The sequence below is a fragment of the Galeopterus variegatus genome, unplaced genomic scaffold, assembly GCF_000696425.1.
Source record: "Galeopterus variegatus unplaced genomic scaffold, G_variegatus-3.0.2 Scaffold5472, whole genome shotgun sequence".
Taxonomy (NCBI): Eukaryota; Metazoa; Chordata; class Mammalia; order Dermoptera; family Cynocephalidae; genus Galeopterus; species Galeopterus variegatus.
This window is the reverse complement of record NW_007731583.1, coordinates 46,864-50,363: the sequence shown is the minus strand read 5'-3', so window position 1 is coordinate 50,363 and position 3,500 is coordinate 46,864. Positions and strand designations below refer to the sequence as shown.

The 3,500-nt window shown below is 46.6% G+C and overlaps 1 long non-coding RNA gene across 2 annotated transcripts in view; it reads right to left on the bottom strand.

The window, feature by feature from the left end:
- The window catches only part of LOC103604913, a 94,678-nt gene extending 91,421 nt beyond the window's left edge, over positions 1 to 3,257 (bottom strand). For both annotated transcript variants that reach the window (XR_551750.1, XR_551749.1), the window contains exon 1: positions 3,062 to 3,257. This is a non-coding gene — a long non-coding RNA (uncharacterized LOC103604913). The remainder of the gene's footprint in view (positions 1 to 3,061) is intronic.
- Positions 3,258 to 3,500: the final 243 nt, after the last annotated feature.

Below are 3,500 nucleotides of genomic sequence, written 5' to 3'. Positions count from 1 at the left end.
CCCCCCCCCCCGCAGCCCCAGTAAGTCACTAACCTACTTTCTGTCTCTAAAGATCTGTCTTTACTGGACATTTTTTATAAATGGAATCACACAATATGTAGTCTTCTGCATCTGGCTGCTTTCACTTAGCTTACTGTCTTAAAGGTTCACCCATGTTGTGGCATGTATCAATGCTTTGCTCCTTGCTTGTTTCGTAATAGCATTCCACTGTGCGGATGTACCACATCAATTCATTCTCGGACACTGGGGTTGTTTCCTGTTTTGTCTCCTAGGTATAAAGCTGCCGTGAAGATTCATGTACAACTCTTCCTGTGGACATATGTTTTCATATCCCTCGGATATACACCTAAGAGTAAAATTGCTGAGTCATACAGTAGCTATGTGTGACTTATTGGAAAATTCTGATAAAGGGTTTCCTGAAGTGGGTGCACCATTTCACATTCCCACCAGTAATGTATGAGGGTTCCAACTTCTCCACATCCTCACCAACATTTGTCATCGTCAGTCTCTTTGATTATAGCCACCCTAGGGGGTGTGAAGTGTCACCTTATAGTGGCTTTGATTTGCATTTCCCTAATGACTAAGGATGTTGAGCATCTTTACATGTGCTGACTGGTCATTCATATATCTTCTTTGAAAAAAATGTCTCTTCCTGATTTTGATAATCTCTCTGTCTCTCTCCGCATAGCTAAAGGTTTGCCAATTTTGTTGATCTTTTCAAAGAACTAACTTTTGGTCACATTGATTTTTTCTATTATTTTCTTGTGTTCTTTTCATTGATTTCCTTTCTAAACTTTATTATTTCCTCCATCCTGCTCGCTTTGAGTTTGGTTTGCCCTTCTTTTAATGGTTTCTGAAGATGGAAGCTTGGTTATTGTCTTTTTTTCTATGCTCCATTCCGAATTGGGCCAGCCTTCCATTTCTGAGGTTTTCAAGGGAGGTTTTCAAGTCTTGCCCTGTCCTGGTGGAACCTCCTCACGTTGGGAATTCAGGCTGGAGATGGGAGAGGCCCCAGGCAAGAAGGCCACAGATGTCCTTGAGGAATGAACAACTATTCCTCAATTCGGCCGAATTCTAGAACCATGAAATGGTTGTTTCTGACAATTCTGTCCAGCTTTACCTTTGTCTTTCATGGAGGAATTTGCCAAGCTACTCATGTCTGCCATGCCAGAGTCCTGCCTCTAAGCCCCTCTTCTCTCCTTTACAGGAAATAAGGTTTTTGTTTCATCCTTTCTCTAATCCAGTTCTCTCACAGAAGCGATGCCTTTGGGGGCCCTGGGGCACAGCTGGTTTTAAAACATATTTAAGTTGTTTTGAAAAATACTGCTCTGAGGTCATCAACTTTAACAACAGAAATATGTGAATTCCCCTCTCTCAACTGCCTTAATATCAATAAGGATGAAAGGAGACCGCATCTTAGAACCTGCGTTTAGGACAGAGAATTCTAATGGCACTGTTTATCGCGCACTCAGGAGGAAAGGCAGAAAACCTGTTCCCAACCACGCTGACTTTGCAGATGTTCCTTGCACTAACTAGAGGTGGGGATCACAGCAGGAAACTGTATCAACTGCATGGGGGCTGGGCTCTTGCACTGAGTAGTGGAGTTTCAAGCTATGTGCTGATGTGTGGTGGGCAGAGACTCCACAGTTCTATTCCTTGAAGGAAACTGGGCCTGACTCCCTCCCTCTCCCCAACAGCATGAGGAGATGGAAAGGCCAAGGCCAGAGACCTGGAGACGAGGTTCTAGGCTCCAGCCCTCTCACCTTCCCCCATTTAAGCCCCTCTTTGGAGCTTAATTTCTTTATTTTAAAATGAGTGTAATAACACAGTCTTCCTCACGAGGTTGCCTGGATGTGAAAAAATGCAGTGATAGCCATGGATGGGCTTTAAGAATAATGAAAGTGCTGTACAATGTAAGTCTCTATTTAAATTATGGATTAGCATGCCCAGTCTTGGAATTCCATGATGTGATGGCTAAGAAAGAGGCCGTCTCCCCACTGCTGCTTCTTCCTCCCCTTCCCCCCTACCTCAGGACACAAGAAGGCTGCGGTGTAGCGATGCCACCATACACTCCCACTGTTGACTCCTGACTGCGCCCCTCCCAGGCGACAGGGACGAAGGATGAAGGCAGATGCTGAGAGAAGGACACGGCTGTGCTCTAGCACTTGGGGGATGGTAAGACCAGAGTTGACACTGTCTAGCAACATCCACACCTGCACTTGCCCACACCATAGACAAGGGGCTCTCTCCAGCTCTAGTGGAGGCTGCAAAGGGAAGCCCATGGAGTAGGAGGGATACTGGGACAGAAACATTTCTGCCAAGATCTGTCTCAGGACTAAACTCCATGTTCACGCTGAGTCACTACAGCCTCCGTAGATTCACCAGCACACCCCAGCAAAGCTACACATTCACAAATGCAAGCTTTTGAGAACCTTTAAGAGCAAGAAAAAGGTCTCTTTTTAATTAATGGGAAGACTTTAAAAGTTTGTTCTGTGAGGGATTAGGATTTGTTTTAATATCTTCAAAATGGATTACTGTAAACTTTTTAGCCTAGGGTTTCATTATGTAAGGAAAAATGAAACTATTAATCTCAATATACGCCACAAATATATATTTTTGGTATGCCTAAATAAAATAAAGTAGGCTGAACAAATAAGACAGCTGCCTAAGACGTAACCTCCCCTGGCTTTATGGAAACTAGTTAAGCTGCGATGACGGTGACAGGGAGCAGCAGAGCAGCGGCCAGCCACTGCAGACCCTTCACGACGGAGGCGCCTTATCACAGCAGAACTGGGCCCTTGGGTTTCCAAGAAACATCCGGAAACACTCACTGGCGGTGCCTTGCTGGCATGGCGTGCCGGCCCCTCCAGCCTTACCTCGACCACCTTCTACCCCACCTGCTATGCAGGTCATCCTGCCCACCAAGCAGACGAAGACTTACAGCTCCTTCCTTCGCGGGTTACTCTGGTGGTTGGCCAGCGCCCTGCACCTCCTGCCATCCTTCCACACCATGGGCATGGTGGGAAGTGATCACAGGCTGAGGGCAGCCCTCCAGTGTTACCTATTTGCCTTTCCAGGTCAGCAGCTTCATCAGGTGTGGCTCGTGGGAGGACTCCGGGGTCGCTGAAGCTGGTGCGGAGCAGGGTCCCCATCACAAAGAAGAACAGGATGCCACCAACCACGGGGATAGCAGGGGTGATTTTCACTGCTAGATACGGGCAGCTGCCAACAGGTTGGGAAGGCAGGAGGGGAGGGGGAAAGAGAAAGGAGATACACGTTAGGAACCAACAGTAAGCAGTCTATATCTTCTACGAAGCCAAAAGCTTCTTTGGAAGAGTGAGATTGATTTCCATTAAAAATTAATCAATGCTGAGAATTTGCATTTGGGGAGGTCTGTGGTTCTCTCCTGTGGACAAGTTAACCCTCCCTCCCCAGCCACCATAGCCTCTGCTCCCACAGGAAAGATGCTGGCAGAAACATGAAAATGATACTGCTCGTAC